This window comes from Protopterus annectens, chromosome 7.part1 (assembly GCF_019279795.1).
Source record: "Protopterus annectens isolate FY-2018-M chromosome 7.part1, PAN1.0, whole genome shotgun sequence".
Classification (NCBI taxonomy): Eukaryota; Metazoa; Chordata; order Ceratodontiformes; family Protopteridae; genus Protopterus; species Protopterus annectens.
Window position 1 is genome coordinate 338328902 of NC_056740.1, and position 13678 is coordinate 338342579.

At 41.0% G+C, this 13678-nt stretch overlaps 1 protein-coding gene across 2 annotated transcripts in view; it reads left to right on the forward strand.

The window, feature by feature from the left end:
* The window catches only part of ASB14 (ankyrin repeat and SOCS box containing 14), a 568121-nt gene that overhangs the window by 137559 nt on the left and 416884 nt on the right, over window positions 1–13678 (forward strand). The window lies entirely within an intron of this gene.

Sequence of the window (13678 nt, forward strand, 5' to 3'; positions counted from 1 at the left end):
AGCAACTGACTGTGACTTTTTCCTTTCTCAGCCTGGTGAGAGTGACATCAGTGTGTCTCATGATGGAGTCTCCAGTGACTAGAATGTTGGATTGTCTGGAGGCTTGCCTTACGGGCTTAGAGGTAGAGACTCTATGAGATGTAGCTCTATGTGTTGATGTGGGTGTTAAAGAGTGCATTTGTAGCTGCTGAGGGTATTTGTTATGTGTACTTCATCTAGGCGGTCTTTATGGTTTAGTAAGGTTACATTTAAGTGCCTCAGGCCCTCAGCATATGTGGGTCGATATGTCTGCTTTGAATTATGTGTGATGGGTGCAGTGTGTGTACTAATGACAACCTTATTGACATTAAGAGTACTTTTATGTGAGCGCTTTGCCTAATATACTCTCTCAATAATTCCTCAACTTCATCAGTTATAACACACTAGACCAGCTTGTCTCATCCCCCACAAGGGAAGATAACATTCTGGACTTGGTTCTCACCAATATAGGTGACCGCTGCACCACTCCCATAGTATGTTTTTCCCTGGTGAGATCAGATCATCAGACTGTCTCATTTGAAGTTTCTATCCCAACCAACCCCCCAGCCATAATAAAGCTAAAAAAACTTCCCAAAAGCTGACTACAACCTCCTAAGAGAGGGTATCTGTAGCTTTACAGCACCGCCCCCCTCAGAGGATGCAGACAACTATGCTGAACAGTACACCAATGCAGTATACAAGCATCTGTACAACTTCATGGACTCACCCACACCCAACAGAACTAAAACCTGCTCATCAAGGAAATACAAACCTGTTTGGTGGACATCCTCTATAAACAGGCTTTACAACAAAAGGAAGAAACTGTTGTCCAAGGGTAAAAAGAAACATATTCCAAATTGAAAAAACTCCCTCCTTAGCCTCAACAAGCAAATTAGATCACTAGTAAAAGCCTCCAAGACCAATTATGAGTTTAAACTAGCCTCCATAACAAAGGGAAACCATAAAATCTTCTTCAGTTACGTCAGAAACCTCAATGGTAAAACCCAGGTGTGTTCCAAATTAGTAAAGTATCACTTACACTGATCCTGTTGACTTAGCCAACCTGCTAGCAGATAGGTTCAGTGAAAACTTCACCCCCCCTGTTCCCCCCCAACGGCCCTTTCAACATCCCCGATACTTGTCCTGCACCTCACATCTCCATAGATCAAGTGTTACAGGGCCTATCCAAGGCAAAGCGCACAGCTTCCATGGGACCTAATAGTATCCCAGGATGTATTCTGCACCATCTCCAGCAAGAACTGTCTTTGCCATTGAACACCCTATTCACCCACAGCCTAAGTACAGGCTTCATTCCAGCAGAGTGGGGAATTGACATTCTCATCCCATTGCACAAAGGTGGTGCCACTACTGACCCTGGAAACTATTGACCCATTAGCTTGACAAGTCTGATATGTAAAGCCATGGAGCATATTATTATGGATCTCATAAACAAGGACATAGGCAGTCTCCAAGCACTTGACCCCACTCAGTTCAGATTTGTCAAGGGTAGATCTTGCCTATTGAGCCTGATTGACTTCTTTGAGACTGTCACCAAGGCCCTGGATAAGGGAAAGTCAGCACATGCAGCTTACCTTGACTTGGCCAAGGACTTTGACACAATCCCCCACTTGGGCATTATTGAAAATCTAACACAACTTGGTGTAAATTCCTATCTCAGGTGGGTGGCCAACTGACACACTGACAGGACCCTCAAAGTCAAAATAGGCACCTCCACCTCTGTCAGTAGTGGAGTTCCCCAGAGATCTGTCCTGGGTTCCTAATGTTTGGCATCTATTTCTCAGAGGTCCAGGCAAAGGCAAAAGGCCTGTGGCTGACCAAGTATGCGGACGACTGTAAGTTGGGTGCTGTCATTGACTCCCCAAATGATGTTAACATACTGCAAGAGGGTCTCACAACTAATGACTGGTGCCAAAGTCATGGCCTCAAGCTAAATGCAAAAAAATGTATCATCATACCATTCGGCAAAAACACTACCCCTACTGATTACCACATCAACGGCAACCCCTTAAGCACACAACCTGTGGTATGAGACCTGGGCACTCAGGTTGATAACAGCCTCACATTCGACCATCATGTAGCATCAGTGGTCAGAAAAGCCTTTTACTTGGTTCATCTCATAAGTAAAGGGATTGCATCCAGAAAAAAGGAGGTTATTACCTTTCTATACTCCTCCCTCATTAGACCAATAATTGAGTATAATACCCCATTTGAGATTATCTCTCCAGCATCTGCACCAACTGGAAAGGCCACTGAAATACCTCACAAAGAGAATTCATGGCCTCCAACACCTGTCTTATGCAGACAGGCTCAAATCACAATCACTCTACTCGGTGTCATACAGATTGCTCAGGGATGATCTGTGTCTCACCTACAAGGCAATCTCGGACCCTGCCCTACTAGAGATGCTCTATATCCATAAGTCTAACTCCTCATGCACTACCCACTCAAAAGGGCTGACTCTAATATGCAACATCAGCAAAACCTGCTGGAGAGACAGGTTTGTCTTCCAGAGGCTACCCTTTCTCTGAAATAGACTTCCCATACACATCAAACAGAGTATCTCGCTGATCCTCTTCAAGCACAACCTTGATGAGCGGATGGGAAACCACACCTTTGTCACTGGGGTTCTACCTGTATTCCTTACTGACAGGGGTGACAGATGCTGACTGTGGTTTCTTTTTGGGGATAACCTCTTGGCTAGGCTTGTAAGGGCTCCAGGGCCATTAGCCTAATAACCTCCTATGATCCTATGATCCAGTGACATTGTGTAAATACATCTCTCACATACAATATCAATTTATTTGAGAATTAACTGGTTGTCAGTAAACATGAGGCAATTTCTATATTACCTCAGGATGCCCATATCCACCAAGCCAGTAATGGAGACAGTAGGAAACTTTATATCCATGGCAACAGACCCTTTTTTTATTGATGAGACAGTTGGAGTGAGAATATCAATCACTGTCAGGAGTATCCGGTTTGCAACTATGGGGACAGTGCTTGTCACTGCAAACTAGTATGCCCTGTGTGCAACTAGATATTGGAGAAATTTCAGTTGTGCTTTTACAGGAAAAATGTCTCTAAAAGTGTCTGAATATGTACAGAGCATTGCCAAACACTTGAGGGGGAAACTAATACATAGACCCAGAAAATTTAAGGTGAAGTATTTAGGCAGATATTCTGAAGTTAGAAACAAATCAAGCAGTACTTACTGAAAACAAAGAATTAACTTGTCGAGTGATGAAAAAAGGGGAGTCACATGAATGGCTATTGCCTGGATACTACTAATGCTAGTCTCAGCACAGCTTCACTCTGTTGGGATACAATGCTCCTTTGCTTCTTCTCTTACCAGAAGTAAAATGTTAGCACCAATCCCAAGATGAGAAGCAGGCCACAGCCTGTTTGGTGATCACAGTCTTGTCTCAGATGATGCAAGGGTCTGTAGGTTTGTAGCCTTTTCCTGGTAGATGCCTTGACCAGACCAATCGGGTACGTTAAGCACAGACACTCACTGTCCAACCAGAAACAGTCAGGAATCAATGCACTCTGCCCCTACTCTCACCAGGATCAGAATGTAAGCACAGATTCCAAGCTGTCACCTTGTAAAGCAGTTATTAGGCTTTCTGGTGATCAGCAGTCTCCAGGAAATAATGTAACTGCACTCATTCTCTCACCAGGAGAAAACAGAAGCACTAATCCCAAGATGACTACTGAGAGGCAGAATGTGGGGTCTCCAATAACTGGTGGTCTTGCAATAGATGTTTAAAGGTAAGATGAAAAAAATGGATTATTCTAAACACTGCAGTGTGCACTAAGCAGTTAGATATGAAAGTGAGTAACTTACGTTTTAGCTGTCTAAGTGGAAAGCCACTATTTTAAAAAAGCAAGAAAGATTGAAAGGAGGTGGGCACTTTTGTATTCTGGTACTATGGAATAACGTGGGATAGCCAATAAATTTAAATAGTTGAAGGGAAGTGATTTCACAAAATTATAATTTTGTGCTTACTCACACCAGCCAGTGAAAGGAAAGAATTTGATCTGCACTTTTCATCTGTAGTTTACTATTTTAATGCATTAATTTGTGGCTTTTTGACTGCTTTTACTGCTTGTGCCTGCTTATTATCTGCACTTATTTGTTCTGCACTGAAATATTGCTTAGGTAGCATAGACTAGATCCAGAATTGCTGAATCTAGTATGTTTTTCATACACTTGAACTCAAATCCAGCCATCTTACATTAAGAATTGGCCCCCTGTACCCTTGTGGCAGAAGAATGTGGATATAACCTTGTCTGAGCTGGGGATTGCTGGAGGAAGGATCATTGTGTGATTTCCTATTTGGAGACTAGTTTAAAACTCTTTAACTTCACCTTTATATAAGCCTTGCATTTGCGAGTAGCTGCACACTGCACTACTGGGGTTAGATTTGCCTTGTACAGAAGCAAACACCTAGAAACACTTTTTCCTCAGACTCCAGTCAATGAAACCCTCCCGGCTTCACTGCTGCTCTTCAGGAAACTCAGCTGTGCACTTCAGCACTGTAGGCAAGTCAGCTGAGCACTGAGCAGTGTTGCCCCACTTTTGTTCCCTGATCTTCTACTGAATTAAGTTCCCTTGTTAATCCCAGAGCAATACCTGATCCAATTTCCCCTCTAAAAATTAGTACTTAGGAATTACCTGCTACTATGTGTCCCAACATTTCTCCAGCCAGCCTGATTGACATGGGCATCCTGAGGCAGTGTAGCAATTGCCTCATGTATACTGACAACCACCTGCTCCTAAAGCAAACTAATACAGTACGTGAAAGATTAACTGTATCACGAAACTCAAATCAGTCCTCTCACATAACAATAAACAAGACATCAAAGAGGTTATCAGCACATACCCACCTCACCTCTTGCACAAGATAAATCAAGACACATAAACCCACATACATGGAGGTACTCAACTCCTACCAAAGGACCACACATCTACCAAGTGCAAACAACCCACACATACTGGTACATGAACAGAATCCACCATTACACATAACAACACACATATCAGTGTCTCAGTAATTAAGCCCCTAAAGGAATGCATTTTAAAACCAAAATATCCTGGTCATAGATGACTCAGTAGTGAGACACACAGATGCCCCCCTCACCAGGTTGAACAAGGAGAAGGTCATGGTCAGCTGCCTGTCTGGTGCCAGGATTCATCAAATCATGCATGCACTTGAGTTACTCAGCAACAATTACAGTTATGATACTGTTAAAGTACATGTTGAAGTGAATGACTTGAGACCCATCTCTCCGGACTATATTAAGAGAGGCATGCTAGAACTCTTAGATTATGTGTTCCAGACAGGTATGTCCCTAGCCCTAAGCAGCATTCTACCTTCACCTAGGATGATGCCAAAGTGCAAACAAAAATTGATTAAGTTCAACAATTGGATTTGCTTCCAGTGTCACTCCGAGGGGATCCAGTATTTGTCAACCTGGGAAGACATGGTCAACAGACCATGATGCTTTGCTAGAGATGGACTTCACCTGTCTCCTCAAGGCATTCAGATATTGGCAAAAGATGCTTGTCTCTTAAATAGTGCCCTTTTTTAGGCTATGTCAAAACAACAAAACTGATGTAAAAAATCCACTAGAGAGAAACTCAGAGTTATGCTGCTTAATGCTAGGAAGCTAAACAGTAAACAGCACTCCCTGGAAGCACTCCTCACCTTGGAAGATGCTGATGCCTGTGCCGTCACTGAGAATTGGTTCAAGGACAAAGAGAGCACTCCAGCTGTACAAGCTACAATGCCTTTCACATTCAGACCCCAAAATGATCGTGAAAGAACCAAAGGTGGGGGAGTATCCATTTTCATTAAATCTAAATACACCTCGAGACTGGTGAAATAGTACAACTCTCTTGAGCTACCCTAGGTCCAAATAACTCTAGATAAAATACCCTACCACATCATAGCTAGCTACAAGGCCCCCACTGTGATCCAGGAGAAACACACCATCAACCTGGATGTGCTAGAGTCGGAAAATATATAGCAAAACACCTTGGTCATGGGAGATGTCAACTACCTGTCCATCGATTGGGCAAGTTACATGACCACAAAGACAGTTTTTTTGGTGTTTCTGGACTTTTTAATTCAAATGCCTTGAAACAGTTAATCTGCACCCCCACAAGGGGTTCAAATGTTCTAGACCTAGTACTCACCAACATTGGGGCTCCCTTCACTACCCTCAGTGTGTTGCCCTTCCTGGTTAAGTCAGGCCATGAATCTGTTTTATATGAAGTAAAGATCAGTCATGACACCCCACAGGAACAAAAAAAACCTGAAAAATTTCTCCAAAGCAAACTTTAGCCTTCTAAGCGATGGTATAAAAAGTTTTAAGGCCCTGTTAACACAGCCAACAAAGAGTCCTGTGCAGAGGGGCGCACAAACACTCTATATAGTCACTTAAACAAATGTATTGACTCAGCTGTTGCTGACAGGACTAAACACCAGGTCTTCTTGAAAAAACAAGCTACCCCGGTGGACTGCAAGTATAAATAAGTTATGCAACAAAGAAACTGATATCTAAGAATAAGAGGGAACTTACTCAGCAAAGGAATATTACCCTCCACAGTTTAAACAAGCAAATCAAAAAGCTTGTAAAGTCGTCTATAGCTACTTATGAGACAAAACTAGCATCCCTAGCTAAAGACAATCATAAGGCATTCTTTAGTTAAGTCCAAAACCTAAAAGGGAATGCCCAGCTGTGTGCCAAACTTATAGTGGACAGCAACACTCACATGGAACCTGAAGAAATTATCAACCTGCTACCTGACAGATTTGGTGATAACTTCACCCCCTATCACCACCAGCATTACCCCATAGTGTTTATGACATCAGTCCTCGACCAAGTATCTCCAAAGAGCAGGTCATACAAGTGCTCTCCAAGGTCAAAAATAAAGCCTCTAGGGGACCAGATAACATCCCAGGCTGCTTACTAAACAATCTAAAACAAGACCTAGGAGAACCACTTGGCACCCTCTTTAACCACAGCCTGGTTTTGTGCCAGAGGAGTGGAGAACCACAACAGTAATCTCCTTTTACAAAGGGGGTCCATCAACCAACCCTGGGAACTACAGACCCATTAGCCTGACCAGCCTTATCTGCAAGGCTATGGAAAGAAATATCATGGACCTTATCAACCAGGACATAGGCAACCATCATATTCTTGGTCTGACCCAGTTTGGGTTTGTCAATGGTCGATCTTGCTTATTAAACCTGGTGGACTTATTTGAGAATGTCACCAAGAACCCTGGATGATTGGAAAGCAGTACATTCCACCTATCTTGATCTAGCCAAGGCATTGCATACAATTTCTCACTCAGGGATCATTGATAAACTCTCCTAGCTGGGGATTAACCTATACATCATTAGATGGGTAGCCAATTGGCTCACAGATAGAATGCACACTGCCAAAGTTGGAGAATTCACTTCCACCAGTAGACCAGTTACCAGTGGTGTACCACACAGATCTGTACTGGGTCTTCTACTGTTCGGAATCTATTTCTCTGAAGTCCAGGCAAAAGTAGATTGTCTGTGGCTTGCCAGGTTTGAAGATGACTGTAAACTGGGTGCGATCATAGAGTCCCTCAACTATGTCATCATATTACAGAAGAAACTGACACAGACAAATGATTGGTACCAAAGCCATAGACTAAACCTAAATGCAAAAATATGCCTCATTGTCCCCTTTGCAAAGAAGTATCCCCTCCTAATTACAGTATAGATAGCACTCCTCTAAGCTCAAACCCAGTGGTACAAGACTTGGGAACACAGGTTGATAGCAATCTAAACTTCTATCACCATGTGTCCATAGTGGTAAGGAAAGCCTTCTACACTGCACATCTCATAAATGACAGCATCACATCCAACACCAAGGAGGTCATAACTCTGCTGTACTCGACCCTTATCAGACCACTAATTGAGTACAATGCTCCCTTCTGTATGTACCTCACCAGACACCTGCAGCAGCTGGGGAAACCACAAAGGTTTCTAACCAAGAGAATCCAGGGCCTCCAAAACATGACCTATATTGAAAGACTGAAAGCTTTGTCACTGCACTCTGTATCCTACAGGTTGCTGAGAGGTGATCTGTGCTTGGCCTACAGAGCAGTCTCTGACCTAACCCTAATGGAAATGCTGCACATCCACAAAACAAATGGGATAAGACTAACTCGCTCCAGGGATCTCAACCTAGCCCATAACATTAACAGAACACATGGGAGAGACAGATATGTCTCCCAGAGATTGCCACTCCTCTGAAATAAGCTCCCACTCCATGTGAAGCAGAGATCCTCGATTCTATTTAAGTGCAACCTTGACAATTGGATGGGTAACCATAAATTCACCCCAGGGGTGGCACCTATGTCCCTCATGGACAGGAGCAGTCAGTGCTGATCTGCTAACGAAGACCATCTAACTATGGTCAGTTAGGGTACATGGGCTTTTTACATGGCTAGGCTTGTAAAGGCCCTAGGGCCATTTGCATAATAACCTCCTATGGACCTATAAGAAAATCTTGTGTAATAATATTTTTGTACACAGTGCTAAACTGCCAAGTGTAGGGAGTGGCATTGATGACCACCTCCAAGAAGACAGACCATGAGTAGTAGCACTGGTAAGAGAATGGTGGCCAGACAGTCAGATAAGGCACTTGAATGAGTAAATGGGAGCTTGAGGTAAACTGGGGGAGGAGACATTCTCAGCAGATAAAAATGATAATATCCCTTTTAAATGTTACCAGTGAGACCTCCCTGGAAGCACTATGCCCAGTATTGAATAACATACTTGACAGCAAAGTACATGACAAGTACAAATAACACAATAAAGACTCACATCACACTCATTATACGAATAGCTAGCGACCATATTGTGAACATTCTAGAAGAAAAAAAAGAAAACAGTGAGTGGATGTGAATGACACATTTGGATACCTCAAGATGATAAATAACCCAAACAAGGCCACAAGCTACTATCCGGGACTGGAAGAACCAAAACCCAAAAATGCAAAAAATAACCATATAGTCAGCAACCACAGAAACCCTAAAATCTACTTTAATGTACCAATTTCCAAGTCAAAGTGGAGCACTTTTATCTATTTACAAAGACATCATCAGAACAATGACTTACTACTCGCATTTTACCTAATACATTCATGAATGAAGATGCCCCCCCACAAAATTCAGTCAAATAAGTTAAAATCGTGACATCACTTCTGGTTTGTAAAATAACTCATTAACATTAAAATAAAACTAGAATCATAACAAAGGTGAATAATCAAGACAAAAAGTCAAACCACCACACCATATTTGCTCAGTTTTTCAATTTACTCACAACTGAAATGCTTTCATTAAGTCCGGGCAGACTGGCCGCATTAAGTCTAATTTGCCAAAACATTTCCTGCTGTAAAAGCTTATTTTGCCAGTCCCCCCAATATGGAACAGCATCAATTTGCTCTAAAATTAAGAAAAACATGTTAAACTCTGTACAAACCAATGGATGCCTGGCCAATGCACTCTTCATGTTCTGACGTTTAATACTATACAAATTCTGTATATATGCTTACTCAAAGCAATTTTAGTCTTACCCATGTAGAATGCTATGTATGAGGTGCATGTAGCCAGGTAGACAATTCTTTGTGTGGCACAGTTGTAGATACCACTGTGTATCTTACCTACAATTTTGTTCAACAAGTAACCTTCATAGTTCAAATTAATATACGGACATTGGGGCAATGACCACACTTCCTGATTAGAAACCACTTATTTCCTACTCCAGATCTCTAAAGTAGATTTTTAATATTATCTTTGTTTTTATAGGTAAAGAAAGGGTTTTCTTGAAAATAATTACTAATGGACTTGTAATATTTCATCATGTTCCAATTCCTTCGCAGAATGGATTCAATCTCTTTAGTATCCAATGTGTAGTGTAAAGCCATGTTCGCATGGCCATAAAACTCAAAACCTATGTGGCTCTTGTTAAAGTTGACAAGCTGTTGTAACACTTTCTTAATGATTGGTGTGTATCTGCACTCCCTTTCCTACCACTCCACCTCGTGTTTTTTCCAACAATGTTGGCGGCAAACCCCTGTCCAAAAACATTGATTTTAAAATGTTAAAGTGTTAACAAGTGTCGCCTTCTGAGGTAAGTCGGGATGCTTGGATGAACTGACTTTTTACCACCCCTTTATTTTGATGAAAGGGGTGGCAACTTGTGTAATGGAGAAATGTGTTGCAATGTGATGCTTTCCTATAAATCTGTGTTACCGGTTCCCCATCCAAGGGCTTGAAGATCATAATATTCAGGTAATTAATTCTTTCCACACTGGCATTATAGGTGAATCTTAGGAATGAAGATGAATAAAAGCATCCAATTGTTCACCAGTACCTTTCCAAGTAATAAACAGGTCATCCAGAAATTTGAATTACCCCACACATCTCATAATGCGGGAGTGTAAATAAACTTTTCTTTTCCCATCTCAGGAGAACAGCATTTGCAAACTTGGGGGCACACATAGCCCCCACAGCAACACCTGTTAACTGCTTGTAAAACTCCCCTTCAAAAGTCAAAAAATTGTTGTTTAACATGATTTCCATTAATTCAACAACCAAAGCATGATCTGTGTTGGATAAAGACCAGTGTTATACCACTATTTCATGGAACCACTCCAGACCCACTTTGTGTGGTATAACAGAAAATAAACTTTGCACATCACATGTAACAAATCTATTGTCCATTCCTATTTTTATGTTCTTTAACTTGTCCAATAGGTCCCAGGAATCCCGTATTATATGTGGATGAGAATCAAAAAGGTCATTTAGTTTCTGATCAATATATTTTGCCACGGGTTCCATCACCAACCCCTTGGCAGCTAAAATAAGATGAAAGGGTGGATCATTAGTACTAGAATGTATTTTTGGTATAACAAAGATCCTTGGAATGGTAGGATGATCCACCCTCAAGTAGTCATAAAGACCCTGCGATATTGTATCAAACAATAATAGCTCATCAACGGCCACTTTGATGTTCCTGGCGATATTGTATCAAACAATAATAACTCATCAACGGCCACTTTGATGTTCCTGGCGATATTGTATCAAACAATAATAACTCATCAACGGCCACTTTGATGTTCCTGACGATATTGTATTAACCAATAATAACTCATCAACAGCCACTTTGATGTTCCTGGTGATATTGTATCAAACAATAATAACTCATCAAGGGACACTTTGATGTTCCTGGTGATATTGTATCAAACAATAATAACTCATCAAGGGACACTTTGATGGCCCTGTAGGTGATACTGATCTCATTGATGAAAACAGTCATTATCATGTAAGAGATTATTCATACTACCAACATAGTCCATCCAATCCATAACAACCCCCCCCCCTTGTCTGCTTTCATGTACCTGACTCACTAGTTGTTTATAAATTCATATAAAATAGCCTTGTCCTGTTGAGAAAGTTTGTAAAATTTCCTGCATGCCTTTCTTTCCAATAGGTTATGCAATTCTTTTTATAAGTATTCTCAAACATGTTGAGGACTGGGTGAGGCAGTGGGTTAGCAATACTTTTCCTTTTAAACTGACTTTTGGCTATCTGCATAAGATCACCACCATCACTAAAAATCATCTGGAAATTAAGTTTCCGAGTAAATATTTTCAGGTATCCTCAATACTAGCCCTTGTAGATGGAATGAAATTGTACCCCTTCCAAAATAACTCATGGTGTTCTGGACCAATGATAAAATCAGTGAAACTGTAAATATTAAAGTCAAAAAAAGAAATGATGCTTACAGCACCTTTCATAAATGATGGGGCACAGTCATGCACCAGGGAGCCAAATGTTGCCATTACAGATCCTGAACAGTTTATCTTTTCCTGTTGTTCCTCGATCTCCTCCACTAGCACCTGGGGTAATTCCCCAAATACTGTGTTTTCATTCCTTGTTTCTTGGCCAGCCTCTCTGACCTTCTCAGACTGGTGATCTCTAAAGGGGCCTCTGTCTCCTGTTCATTGCCAAAGGAATCAACTCCACCTCTTTCTGCAGTGGTCTCTGTCAAAGTGTTCTTGCAGGGAGAGGGTACACCTTTCTTTTCCAGTAGTCAAGGTTGTCTCTAATCAATTTTTGTCTTTCCTACTTTTCACCTTCATCAATTTATCGTCAGTGGACTGAAAAATGTTATTAAAGTCCATTTTGCATTTGTGAAACTCCAAATCTCCCATAATGGATTCCATTAACTTGGATATATCTCCTGCTTATATCTAAGCATAAGCCTTTCATTCTTCCTGATAAGCAGTTTAGTAAGCTCAAGACTGGTATGGTCAAAGAAGTGTAACATCTCTGAATGAAAGGGAGAATTAACCTCCACATCCTGTGGGAATTTCCAAATATGCAATCCTTTAGGAACATGCACAAATGATTATCGAGCTGCAGGGATATGAATTTAAAAAGTTGTTTATCAAGTGCATAAATTTGTTCTGTCAAAGAAAGATAGTGCCCATCTACTGCTTGTATATATTCCTTTTGATTGGTGTAAGAGAAATTATCCAGCCATTTTTGTACATTCTCAGTAGAACTGAAGTCTGTACAATTCAAAGCTAATGGCTCACTAGTGTTGTTGACTATCTTTTTACTCATACAAGCTAGGGAAATTTCTCCTTGGGCTACATTAACTTCACCTCATGTGTTAGTAGTCCCTCGGTTAATTTGTGAAAGAACCTGGGTCAATTGCTGTATAAGTAAAGTTAAATTACCTGGTTAAGAGCTAAACCTTATGGGGGCATCATGGAAAAGATCCTGTGAGTTAGAGGCTGACATACTCAGATCCAGTCGTGAATAAACAATAACCCACAAACAATTCAGAGCATTTCTAATTCACCTACCTTTATACTTTAATGATGTGGGAGGAAATCAGAAACCTGCTGAAAACCAAAGAAGATACAAGGAGGATATGTGAACTTCATGCAAAAGACACCCTGGCTAGGAACTGAACTGTAGAACCAAGTGGATTCTTCACTTAATTGCATGTCGCATAATGGTGTGCAGCAGAGGAGGTAGGCTGCCATTACTCAAAGAACCAAGTTCCATGAAGGTGTCCAATGAAAATAAGAAACACTACATCTAAATCTGATTATATATGCACTAAATATATGGCACTGGCTGTTCAGAATGTTCCAGAAAAGGGCACAGCAATGGAGCTATCAGTAAAAATAAAAAGTGCAGTGTTAGTGCTTATACTGAAAGAAAAGACAATCTATAGCTGTTTTTTACTGATTACTTTTTTTCCATGCTGATATTTCCAAAACAAAGACAATGTGGGATCATATGAAAGAATGCTATGTTATTTTTACAATAGAGGGCTTCATCCAGTGTTTACCCAGCATACAGATCTTAACATATTTGTGTGCTATGTGTAAGACATTCTGTGGTAGCTGTTTCCCATCATAGAGGTTCCCCACAGCTGTAGTTGACGTTCTAATACAACTGTTGTGAGGACTTATTTTATCCATCTGCTTCTTGGTTAGAAAACTTCATAATGCCATCCTGATTGCCTGTTATGACTAACATTGCAGTACCACCCCGACTTCCTGTTTA